The sequence below is a fragment of the Amphiura filiformis genome, chromosome 19 (assembly GCF_039555335.1).
Source record: "Amphiura filiformis chromosome 19, Afil_fr2py, whole genome shotgun sequence".
Taxonomy (NCBI): domain Eukaryota; kingdom Metazoa; phylum Echinodermata; class Ophiuroidea; order Amphilepidida; family Amphiuridae; genus Amphiura; species Amphiura filiformis.
The window spans coordinates 16167259-16180617 of NC_092646.1; the positions used below are offsets into that span (position 1 = coordinate 16167259).

Consider the following 13359-nt stretch of genomic DNA (forward strand, 5'->3'; position numbering starts at 1 on the left):
GAACGAAAGAAAGAAACCCACATATATGCGTCAAGAAAGAAAGGGAGGGAAAGCAAGAAAGAAAGGGAGGGAAAGCAAGAAAGAAAGGGAAAGCAAGAAAGAAAGAACAGGAAAGCAAGAAAGAAAGGGAGGGAAAGCAAGAAAGAAAGGGAAAGCAAGAAAAAAAAGGAGGGAAAAGCAAGAAAGAAAGGGAGGGAAAGCAAGAAAAAAAGAATGGGAAAGCAAGAAAGAAAGGGAGGGAAAGCAAGAAAGAAAGAACGGGAAAGCAAGAAATAAAGGGAGGAAAGCAAGAAAAAAGAACGGGAAAGCAAGAAAGAAAGAACGGAAAGCAAGAAAGAAAGAACGGAAAGCAAGAAAGATTAAGAACGGAAAGAAAGAAAGAACGGAAAGCAAGAAAGAAAGAACGGGAAAGCAAGAAAGAAAAGAAGAGCGGAAAACAACGAAAGCAAGAAAGAAAGAACGGGAAAGCAAGAAAGAAAGAACGGGAAAGCAAGAAAGAAAGAACGGGAAAGCAAGAAAGAAAGAACGGAAAGCAAGAAAGATAGAACGCTAAGGAAGTCGTTTGCAAAGTAGAGGCAACAAATGGTAGGCCTACCACATCACTAACCGCGTAATAATTGAGCTGTTAAAAGCGATACCAATTGACATGATTACCATTTCCATCGTTTATACTAACCGGTCCCGTTTACTAACCGCTCCCATTTACTCATCTGGCAGGGGCCCGCGCAAAGCGCGGGTACCCGCTAGTGGTTAATTATGTACGGGTACCCGATTGAATTTTTGGGCGGGAATCCGGGTACCCAACAAAATATGAAATGAAAAAAAATTGGGATTTGGGTAACCTGTTACTGGAATTTTGACCCAGGCCAAGGACCAGCAGGAACTTGGGTGCACGGGAATTGTATGTTAGAAAAATGCTACTAGTGCATTGATATTGTATAACATGTGGAATCCACATACTGCTTTCGGACACGTTTATGGGATTTTTTTCTTCTGTATGAAATAGTTTAATACATTATATTGATCAGTATCACCAAAAGATAAGTTCCGCAGTCTAGTGTCACTTAAGCCCGAGCTCCAAAAACCTCCTTCACTACGATTTCCACTGACTTCTTCACACAGAGATCTGAGATGCAGGACCAGTCAAGGGCACACAGAAACCAAACTTATTAACATATTGCAATGATTTACTCAGGGTGTGGTATATGGATGATGCGTGATTTCCTGATAAATAACTCAGAGAACGGAAAACATGGAGCAAAACGACAATGGAAGTACAATCACAAAATAACACGATTTATTAATAAAACACGAATCCTAACCATACAGAGACTGCCGCTTATTTTGAAAGTCATGTCTCTAAACAATGGTCAAGCCGTTTTTGCACAGAAACAAATGCACGTGTTAACTCAACAAGCTCCAAATCATAAGTGAAGGTGCATCGGATGACTGGCCCACGCGCACGCTCATGGCACGCTCCTCTCACATGCCAGTCGACCCAGCAACAGCACCAACCAATCAGGGAACGGCGACGTAAAAGTGCGACGCAAAAGTGCGTCGACATAGTCGCCGCATCTCTCCGTCCCCATTGCAGAAATGCGTCTACATGTACCTTCCGCTGCATAATGCATACCACAAATGCAGACGCATCCACAATAACGAGGAAGAGAAGTGATGGGACAATTAATATGCAATTAGCGTCAATTAATTAATAAAAGGAATAATTTGGGTTTCATTTATGAAAGTCCGAAAATACGCAAATAATCAGGAATGTGCGCCTTGTGCAAATAAGCAAGTAAACAAGTCAACAAACTCTCCTGGGTCAATGTCCGTTCGTTAGTCGATGGCGATGCAAAATTGCATCGCCAAGTCATTACATTTGATGAAAGTTTCATACACAAGAAAAAGGTAAAGCCTGAAAAAGATAGGGAGACACCCGTAGGCTCAGGGCATTTCACTCTCCCCACCTATAAAAAAAAGATTTGACTCAAATCTTGTACAATAATTTCAAATTGATGCATATAGACAGTAAAGTAAAGATGCATTGAACATTTTGTTCTACAAAAACAAGTATTTACATTAAAAGCATTAATTTTGGTAGCTCACAGTGGCCAAATGTAATTTAACATTTCATTTCAATCAAAATACAGCGGCGGCAAAGCCCCGCAAATTTGCGTCTACTGATGCTAAATTTGTTACTGTCATTCAATTCAACATGTTCAAAGAAAGTGCATATAAAAACAACATATTGCCGAAAACATTGCAAGGAAAACGGGCCTAAATTTTGGGTGCCTACAAATTTGGAAATTTCGGTTTTCAAATTCATTAATAAATCTTAAAAATACGCCCTAAACTCAACCTAAAGGCCTAACGTTGAGTTGTGTCAAGTCAGCGGTGCCTAAATATTTGGATAGGTGTAACTCGCTAGCTGTTGTTCACGGAAAAACAGATGAGACTTTGGATACAATTTCACGAACATGACAAAATTTTACGTGGACGCATAAATGCGTCTACTCGGGGAATGAAAACAACAACAGCCGGGCCTAAGGGGGAAAATACAACAATAAATGAATTCAAAAAGGGGAGCGAGTTACACTTACCCTACATACAACTTACACTACACGTCATAATTAATTTCAATCTAGTAAAATCCAGTCCGATGAGTTCAAAAACATTTAATAATCTGCGATCGTTGTCGTTGAACGTGGCATGGCGATGCTAGCCTAGGGCTTTGACAGTCATGACAGTCAATGTTCGTTGCATGCATCGTGCATGCATGCAAATTCACAACTTTTCAAGTTCAAGTCCATCGGTAGAAATACAAATCATTGTCCAAAGACGGTGAAAGATAGTTCAGCTTCAGGAGATTAGGCCCTTCGTCGATATATCCAGAGAGAAACAGCAAGCTACAAACAAGCTCACGCCAGTATTCAGTAAGCTTGTATTTATAAAAAGTTCCCAGTCATGCAACACATGCAAGTTCAATGGCAATTTTGCGTCTCCATTCATGTCCATGTAAATGAATAGCAAATGTTCAAAATCCAATTCAAGTCGCAGAAACCAAATCATCACAGCAGCGTCAGCATTTACCATAGTCATTCAGGGTCTTGTAGCCTCGGTGTCCGCACTTTTTAAGCGCCGACATTTGCGTCCGACTTCTTCATCAAAAGTTGTTGTTTTCACGGCGACATGCAGCTGTTTCCATCAGATGTTGCAAACTCGCTCTGCATCGCCAAATTTCATGGTACATCAGCTGTTCGCTTCGGGTTGACATTACTGAAAATGCGTAATTTCAAGATAGACAGCTTTTGGTGCCTTTTTCTATAAATTTCATAGAAAACTTCAAAACTTCTTGTGCGTTTTGTTTATGCATGTAGGTTATTAAAACATCTTGATTTGGCTTCAACTTTTAATTTCAAATTCACATCTCCTCGCTTGAATATACAACCAAACTTGCATTATCAATCAATTAGATTTCTTTTAAGTTCTCTTATAAAACTCGACCAGCAAGTTCAGAACTTTTTTTTTTTTTCAATTAATTATACTGCATGATGCATGATGAGCATAACTGCATGACATAAAGAACATTTTTGGCCATTCGTCCTAGATGTCAATTTCAGCAAGTACCTGCGCAGGCTTTCTAAGTTCATCATAACAATCATATATAGGCCACAACCCATCTCAATACAAGTTTGTTGTCATCTTCAATCGTTTTCATTCAATCAAGCAACTTCATGCGTTATAGCCAACATCAATTTTTATATGTACATGCATAGGCCTACAGGCCTACAAATTATATTCCGACTTGCTTTCACGGAATAATTAAACATCCACGCACATGAAGGGTCTTCAAAGACTTCAATTCATTCCCACAAAATGGGTAATGGAGAAATTTTTATCTCCATTTTTCATGTTCTACAGCTGTCTTTCTTTATTTCTCACGTGAGGCCTATATTAGGCCTTTTTGTGTCAAACCCGGTTTCTTATCATTTTCATGAGATCGACCTTTTTTTTTTTTGGCGATCAATTTATGCCATTATTTTAAACTTAAGATAGGGGCCTAATAGGCCTACTTTTGTAACGTGCAGGCTACTGTATAATGACACGATTTTTGCTATATTAATTTATATGCGACAACTTCCTCTTCCTGTTCTGGAAGGGCATGGTCCACGAAGGATCCATTTTTGATTCATTGTCACAATTTGGTAAAAATGGCATAATGGCATCAATTATAAATTGACGCTCAAGCGGTAGTTCATCATTGTGATATCTACTTTTTGTGGGTTTTCTGGCATTTAACTGGCACTTTTTACTAATGCGTTTCACATCTGCAAGCCATTTCACCCACCAATACCGCTTGCCAATAATTTTCATTATTTTCTGGGTACCTTCAGAGTGTTCTTGGTGTTTATTTGTATCTTCAAACACCTTCATACGCAAATGCTGTGGAGCTACAAGTTTCATTGAAACTTTGCCTCCACAGTCTGAGTCGCAGCGTTTGTAAAGAACACCATTGGTAATTTCCAATTGGTCCCAAAATGACCAATATGTTTTCAGAGTCAGGTTTTCTTGTGAAATGTCTTCCCATATCGGGCGATCACAACCTGATTCTTTCCAAGACATGAATTGTTTCAGGACTTGGTCTTCCATTTGTTCTTTCCTCTGGTCTTTATCAGACCATTGATAGAACTTTTTACTGTTATCTTTGTCCTGGTCTTGACAATTTTTACTGTTGCATTATGAATTCATCATGTTTCACATGATTTACATAGTTGGATTTTTCAGTGTCATCCATTTCTTTTGGTTCCTCTGCACTTGTCAGTTCATCAAGGCCATTGCAACTGAACTGCCAAAAATCTATAAGATTTTCAGGATCATTTTCACTCAGTTCTACTCGTTGCTTAGTCCCGTGAACGTCGTGCATCAAGGTGTCATCATGACTGTAACATAGGCCTACAGTCTTCATTTCTTCCACGTCCTTGTTTTCCTTGTTCACGTTATTAGGCATGTTAGACAGCACCATTTTCACGCTTGACACTCGCTTTTGAGTTGTCATCATGATCATGTTCATCGGACGTGTTTGACAAAGTTGGAGATGTCAATCGAGTTTATAGGCCTACTCATTTTGCAGTGTCTTTGGAAGTGACCCGCTTCTCCACATTTAAAACAGATCAGATCTTTTCTGTGTCTTTTGTTGTCATAGTTACCATGGTTACGGCGTTGGTTTTCGTAACTTTGGTCTTTATTTTGCACAGACTCGATCTTCTGGAGAATTACCCTGAGAATTTCCAGCAGGGACTGTAAGACTATTTGGTCCTTCGACATGAGCGAGTCAACTTGTTCAGATGACTCCAATTTGTCCGACTGTAGGTCTAGGCCTACATCAAGATTGCTCACAGATCTGACGTATTGACATGACCTCTGATTTTCGGCCAATTTGAAGGCCTCACACTCAATAGCAACATCAAGTGCTTCATCCAGGGTCTTAGGCCTGGTTTGAAATATGCTCCATCTCATATCAGGGTCCAATGCGTCTAAGAACTGATCTTTAGCCAGAATGTCTTGCATACTCCTAGGTGTATTTGGGTATGCATATTTGGTTAATCTACGCAAGTTTTGCGCCAGCTCTGGAAGTGACTCTCCCTTTTCACGGGTTCTGTTCTTTAATAGCGTCTTATTCAACTCTGCTTTATTTTCAGAGTTGAAACGCTTTTCCAGTGCGCTTATCAACGCTGGATAGTGATACCTGGAATGTTCTTCCAAATCACTCAGAACCGCAAGAGCAGCCCCTCTAAGGCTGGTAGCCAAAAATGCTGCTTTGACATCATCAGGCCAAGCATTTAATTCACACACAATTTCAAAGTGTGCCAAATAATCCTGTAGCGGTGTTGAGCCGTCATATTCTGATGGCTTCATCAATGGTTTTGTCATTGATGTGCACCGTGTCTTATCAGGACCAGGCAACATCGTACATGTTTTGTACGGGTATGGCCTCCTCGTTTTACACAAGGGACTTTGTTGTGTGCTCCCTTCTAAATCAGAGAGGGACGGCACTTTTGCCGGTTTACTTTCTCTTTCAGACTCAAAGTCAAAATCAAAATAAGCTGTCCCTGTAGGTCTAGTAGGCCTACTACCACAAGCGTTGTCGCTCGTATACGGGACACTGTTACGGCTTTTTAATTCTTGCAGCCGGACTTTGGTCTGTTCCAGAAAATCACGCATATTTAATTCATCCTTACCTTGCCCTCTGGTTATACCAGTGGGTTCACTAACGATTTCAGAAGTCATATCGAAATCGCACCGCTGCTCACCAATGTAATGATTTACTCAGGGTGTGGTATATGGATGATGCGTGATTTCCTGATAAATAACTCAGAGAACGGAAAACATGGAGCAAAACGACAATGGAAGTACAATCACAAAATAACACGATTTATTAATAAAACACAAATCCTAACCATACAGAGACTGCCGCTTATTTTGAAAGTCATGTCTCTAAACAATGGTCAAGCCGTTTTTGCACAGAAACAAATGCACGTGTTAACTCAACAAGCTCCAAATCATAAGTGAAGGTGCATCGGATGACTGGCCCACGCGCACGCTCATGGCACGCTCCTCTCACATGCCAGTCGACCCAGCAACAGCACCAACCAATCAGGGAACGGCGACGTAAAAGTGCGACGTCCGCCAAAGTGCGTCGACATAGTCGCCGCATCTCTCCGTCCCCATTGCAGAAATGCGTCTACCTTCCGCTGCATAATGCATACCACAAATGCAGACGCATCCACAATAACGAGGAAGAGAAGTGATGGGACAATTAATATGCAATTAGCGTCAATTAATTAATAAAAGGAATAATTTGGGTTTCATTTATGAAAGTCCGAAAATACGCAAATAATCAGGAATGTGCGCCTTGTGCAAATAAGCAAGTAAACAAGTCAACAAACTCTCCTGGGTCAATGTCCGTTCGTCAGTCGATGGCGATGCAAAATTGCATCGCCGAAGTCATTACATTTGATGAAAGTTTCATACACAAGAAAAAGGTAAAGCCTGAAAAAGATAGGGAGACACCCGTAGGCTCAGGGCATTTCAATATTTTCAAGACTAGTTTGCATATGACGTCCTGTCAACCGGACCAAAAATGCTGTACTGCGCAGGTCAGTATCCAATCACATCGTGCCTTTGCCCTGACGTCAGACACAAACTAGTCTTTTTAATTCGGTCTTAGTGTCACTCACTCATAAGACAGTGAGAGGGCGAGATGGCAGAGTGGTTAAGGCGTTGCGCTGCCGGCCAGGAGATACGATCGGCGAGGGTTCAAGCCTTGGGCTTGCCTTTATCTTTTACTTTTAGGTGAAAATTCTCTTCCCTCCCAAAAGGTTTCTATATGGTCAGGAATCCTTCAATTAAGTTTAGTTACATCACATAATTTAATTGTAGAATTTCTTCTTACCCCCATACACTGCTTAGCATGTGCAGATATAGCTAGTGTATGTGCGACATCCTTGATTCGTAAGTCACGTAAAGCTGTTGGTCCAGAGTTCATTCATAGTGCAAGTTAATGTGTCAGAGCTATTCGAAAAGATAAGTGGGACCATCTCTGGTCTTAGTGCCGTACTCATGACTATTACGCTGCCTTTCGTATTCGCAGAGGAGGACAATTTCAACCTCCTCGTTTGTTTACAAACAGAGAGGTAGACAAAGCAAAGGGCCTGTCTGTCAAAACTGTTCCGCTTGTCCAAATACTCAAGTATCAAAAGGATGGTCCACAATAGAGTGATTCACGCAACATGAATAGGGGATTAAAAAACTGTGAAGTAGGACCATGTGCTTCTTTTGTCCAATTTAGCATCAAGATTTCATATGTAAACAATTCAGACACAGAACACGATCATGTCAGAAATTAATATTTTGTTCTGGGTCTGATTATTCGGACTACTCTGGTCTGATATCTGCACCCAATCCTAGGTCCAGGATCAGTGCATAGGTAATTGTGCACAACTCTAATGTGATGCAGAAGAAACTGCTTAATTGGAGTATAAATTGATCCAGATCCAGATTCAGACATGCCACTCATGTCAGTCAGTGAGATCCGGTTTATTTTCCCCACCTGTGTTTAACCGTACTGAACTTGAACTTGAGCATGTAAGTAAGCTTAAAATTTAAAATCCTTCCCCATTCAGGCATCGTTTTCACCGCTTTACGACACTGTCACGTCAACAATTAACATCACGTTGGACATACTTATAGACCAAACTGACATATTTACAACAGTGTTAACATAACAACACATAGCACGTCAAATTAATTATAAATACTTACATTTATCCTGAAGTGTTTCTACGTGTATTGCAGCAATCAAAATAAACTTTCGCGCGGAATCGGGACAGTGGGATAATAACACGTACTGAGCATGCGTAATGACCTCATCCTCCTACACTACCTATCTAGTTATCGCTAATTTTGTATTGGAAATACGGTTTGATCTTCAACTTTGTGTCGGTGTAGAGTTTTAGATAAACATAAATAACAGGGATCATCTTGGAAATCTTTTATCTTGGAAATCTTGGTCTTTTATATATTTAGGGGCTGTGTAATAATTAATGAGCTCAGGTGGGAGGGTAAGATTGGGGGTGTGGGAGGGGTGGGGAGACAAGACATTTTTGTTCAAGTAATAAATCATTAAAGCACACACATTTCAACCTGTTCACTTTTCGAGGTTGTTGAACTGTTTATGAAACCAGAAAAAAAATTGAAGGGGGGAGGGGAGCAATTTTTGGCCAGCCGATAGAGGAGCGAGTTTTGGCACACATTCATGGGGCACCTTTTAAATAAAATGCTGTAAAAGAGGCTTAGGAAAAACAGTACGGCCAATGCTTAAATATGCAAATTTTCCTTGTAGCTCAGGTAGACCATCAAATTGGGATCTCAAAAATTTTGCATGTAGGCCTATAAAGAATGTTGGCATGCCGAGAGGGGGGGTGAAGCAATTTTTGGCTGGCCAACAGGGGGGCAGCAATTTTTGGTACGCCATTTGGACATTTTACCCCCCCCCCCCAGCTTATAATTATTGTACAGCCCCTTATTGCCAGGGGCATTCTTTTAGGGCAGTCAAGTGAGGTAGACCAGTAAATATATGTACCCCGGGGTAGTGATTTATTGTGGAGGCAGATTTTTTGGCGAGCCAAAAGTAAGGTGGCAAGTTGTTTTTTATGTTGCTGTGTTTTTTTATTTTTTCGGGAAAGATTTTTTGATAGAAAGGGCAGTGGCGTAGCTAAGGGGGGGTAAAGGGGCATCTGCCCCCTTTGAAAAGTCTTGCCCCCTGTGGGATGGTGACCGCCCGACATTTAAGACTTTTTTATGTTTCTGACCAAATTTACAATATATTTTGCCATTTTAACCTAAAAGGTGCCAATTTTTGCACGCTTTGCGCGAATTTATTCACTTTCTGTACCATATTTCACCAGTTTAGCTTCAATATGGCAAATTTTTTGCGCGCATTTGTAACATTAACTGATTTTGTCGCCAAAAGGTGCCCCCTTAAAATTTGTCTTGCCCCCCTCTGAAAAAGTGCTGGCTACACCACTGGAAAGGAGGCAGGGGACAAGCAATATTTTTGGCACACATATTTTGGCCACCATTTCAATATTACACCCTAAAAAGGGCATCGACACAAGTTTTACAAACGTTCAAAAATGCACAATTTTCTGGTCGCTAATGATCCACGTTAGCAAACCATTACGATCTGAAAAAAAAAATCACTTAGGTAGGGGAGAGTGGGGTAAGTTGAGCCAGGGGGTAAATTGGGCCACTCCCTCTAGAAAAAAAAAAAAAAACTTATCTTACTTTGCAGTTCCAATTATTTGTATATCACATAACAGAGGCTTCTCAAGTGTAGGCCTAATATGGAATCACTTGCACATAGGGTAAGAAAGCTGCATTAGAAAGTTCATTTTTCGCACTTTTGTTGAACTTTTGGCAAAAACCAATTTTATTCATGTTTCACCCAGGAAGAAAAAGGCTAAAATGATAGCATTCTGGGTATTGAGGATGCGATATATGAACACTATTTTAGACAACTATTTACAACTGTAACAAGTTTTAGTCAGGTGGGAGGCTTGGTTGTTGACAAAAAGGGTCACATGGGGTAAGTTGAGCCACAGGCCATGGGGCAAGTTGAGCATAGGAAAAACCTGCAGAAATTTCCCCAATTTTTTTATTCAATGTAAAATCTTGTCAGAAATTACTTGTATGCAATATTTAGATCAAACTACTTCTATATCAAACTATTTTTCGAAATAAATACCTGAAAACAACAATTAAAAAAAAGGCAAAATTGAATTTCACAGCTATGGCATATACCTTGCATTTCTATGGTGGCTCAACTTGTTCTCGCGACTGGCTCAACCTACCCCACCGCTAGGGGTAAGTTGAGCCAATTTGCAAATTATTTTTAGCGCCTCACTGTGCGTAAAGTGCAAAATATTGATTACAATTTTGTGGTATCATAACCAAGTAAACATACATATGTTTCATTTGTAACACTGCATTTGGGTCCTGCTTTATTTATTTGAGCGTAGTGAAAGTAAATGTAAAAAGTGGCTCAACTTACCCCACTCTCCCTTACAAACCATTTGCGACTTCCAAGGGGCTGGAAGTTGGGGTTTGACTTTTTTTTTTGCTGCCGAAAGTAATTTCTCTAGACTACATGTATTTGAATGGGGGTTCAACTTTCTCAATACTGCTGTTTACCGAGTTCTTTAGCCAAATGTTTCATTTCATTTCAAAAATACCTTCATTTTAAAGCAATATTTATAAACAATTTTTGACACCTCCGATGGATCACCGAACAGGTTCCTTCCTGTTTCCCCCTCAAAGACCCCATATATTTCTTCTTCCCCCCTCCCATGATCCTTTGTTTCCCCTGCTTTACCCACAATTTGTAGAAATGGGTTTTTGACCCCAAAAACCCATTTGTGAGCATAGTGAGCGAAAAAATAGGGTTTTACCCCTTTTTGGTAAAAAGATCCAAATTTGGAAGAAAAGTCCACTTTTTCAAAATCAGCTCTCCAATGTTTTCAAAATCTGCCCCCCCCCCCAGAAGTCCACTTTTTCAAAATCTGCCCCTCCCCAATGAAATCCTGGTTACAGGCCTGACTCCATATTAAAAAAAACACCAAAGATGACAGCTTTTTCTTTCAATATTTCTGTAGTGTAAATTTAATATTTTCTGGATATGTTCATGGTTTTAAAAGTTAATTCGATTTCAAACATGTAAGTGGAAGACAATTTATGCACAATGTAACATTTTGCATTATTTTGTTAAAATAGAAACTTAACATGCAATTTCCATATACTTTAGTTAATTCTATTTCTATGATCATGATTCAAAACATACCGTATTGTTTGTATTTAATGCTCCCCCTCTAATAAACGCCCCTTCTAATTTTTCAATGAAAAATAGACAAAAATGCAAAAATATCATTGCCATATTGTGTTTAAAGCTTAAAACTTGCATCACTTATCTCAGTGACAATCAAAAATTGCATGAACAACCTAAATATAAAACTTCCATCCAATTCATTACCTAATTATGATAAAAATATCATGTTCCATGCGGTTCTGTGTGCCCAGCTATCTTGAATTTAAAATTGGTGAGTAATTTCTTTCGACGTTCAACGCCGATTTTGAAGCTTTTTCACTGAAAATTCACTTCTAATAAATGCCCCCTGTTTGGAAAAATGAAAAAATGCAATGCCCCGAGGCGTTCAATACAAACAGTATGGTATATGATGTGATCTGGGAAAACCATTCACATGCTGAAACTAGAGCTACTGTGGCTCACGAGCCACGAATGTCAGGCGATGACTTCTGATTGACCTCATTTGACCTTTGACCTCGGGTAAACGTGAGTTGACTACTCATGCTATCTCAAATCAAGGATAATTTGCATCACAATTAAGCCCAATCGGGCCTATTTTAACATTTGACCTCATTTGACCTTTCCTGTCCTGTAACCTTGGATGACCTTTACGGTTTTATACTCCCCAAGTGTCAGGGATCATTTCCGCAAGTTGTTACAGCCTGATCGGAGCAATATTTAATTTGACCTGACCTTTGACCACAGATGACCTTTATGGTGTCATACTCCCCAAGTGTCGGGGATCATTTTCCCTAAGTTACAGCCCAATCGTAGCAACTTTAAATTTGACCTGACCTTTGACCTTGCATGACCTTTTTAGTTTCATACTCATGAAGTGTCAGAAATTGGTTTCCCTGAGTTACAGGCCAATCGGAGCAACTTTAAAGTTGACCTGACCTTTGACCTCAGTTGACCTTTTGCGGTTTTATACTCCTCAAGTGTCAGGGATCATTAACCCCGAGTTACAGCCCAATCGAAGCAACTTAAAATTTGACCTGACCTTTGACCTCACACGACCGTTGCGGTTTTATACTCCCCAATTGTCAGGGATCATTTTTTCCAAGTTACAGCCCGATCGGAGAAACTTTCAATTTGACCTGACCTTTGACCTCGCATGACCTTTGTGGTTTCATACTCCCACATTGTCAGGGATCATTTTCCCGAGGTTACAGCCCTATCAGAGCAACTTTAAATTTGACCTGACCTTTGACCTCACATGACCTTTGCGGTTTCATACTCCCCAATTGTCAGGGATCATTTTTTCCAAGTTACAGCCTGATCGGAGCAACTTTAAATTTGACCTGACCTTTGACCTCGCATGACCTTTGTGGTTACATACTCCCCAATTGTCAGGGATCATTGTCCCGAAGTTACAGCACTATCGGAGCAACTTTAAATTTGACCTGACCTTTGACCTCACATGACCTTTTGCGGTTACATACTCCCCAAGTGTCAGGGATCATTTCCCCAGAGTTACTGCCCCATCGGAGGAACTGTAACATTTGACCTTGGATGACCATAGCTGATGTTTCATGATCCCTTATGATTATTATATATAAGTTTTAGCCCAATCGGACAAATTTCAAAATATAGCATTTACCATATAGCCTTAGTGTGTATGTATTGATTTTCATAAATGCATCATGGGAAGGAATATAATTTGACCACCATCCCCACCGCACAAGCAACTATATACAAGCAACTATATAGCATTTATCACATACCTTTAGTGTGTATTTTCATAAATGCATCATGGGATAGCATCATTTCCAAACCTTTAGTGTGTATTTTCATAAATGCATCATGGGATAGCATAATTTCCAAACCTAACAACTCTTACCTCTTATTATCAAAATAGCAGCACAATATTTACTGTTAATTTTCCTGGAAACTTAAAACCACACCAGTAGACATGCCCAAGCATGCAACGAAACTAT

General features: G+C 39.9%; 1 protein-coding gene across 1 annotated transcript in view; it reads right to left on the bottom strand.

Moving 5' to 3' along the window:
- Positions 1-8426, bottom strand: part of LOC140140985 (chromatin assembly factor 1 subunit B-like) — an 81918-nt gene extending 73492 nt beyond the window's left edge. Inside the window, 1 exon segment of the mRNA XM_072162757.1 lies at positions 8323-8426. The gene's annotated coding sequence lies outside the window, so the exon portion shown is untranslated.
- Between the last annotated feature and the right edge of the window lie 4933 nt (positions 8427-13359).